A 209-nucleotide genomic window follows, 5' to 3' on the forward strand; every position below is an offset into this window, starting at 1 on the left:
GAAGAGAAAAGACTAGATGGATCTAAGCAGACAAGACTGTAAATCACTATGCAGTTTAAATGTTGTTTTGTTAAAGAACAGTAAACAGGAGGGGGGGAGGAAAGAGGCAGAGTCTTAGTTCTGAGGCTGTAGTGCAATGTTCTATGGAGCCTGCTTAGATTCCCATATTATTTATAAAATTCAAGTAAAAAATTGTCATGCCACCACAC

The sequence above is a fragment of the Hemicordylus capensis genome, chromosome 7 (assembly GCF_027244095.1).
Source record: "Hemicordylus capensis ecotype Gifberg chromosome 7, rHemCap1.1.pri, whole genome shotgun sequence".
NCBI lineage: Eukaryota > Metazoa > Chordata > Lepidosauria > Squamata > Cordylidae > Hemicordylus > Hemicordylus capensis.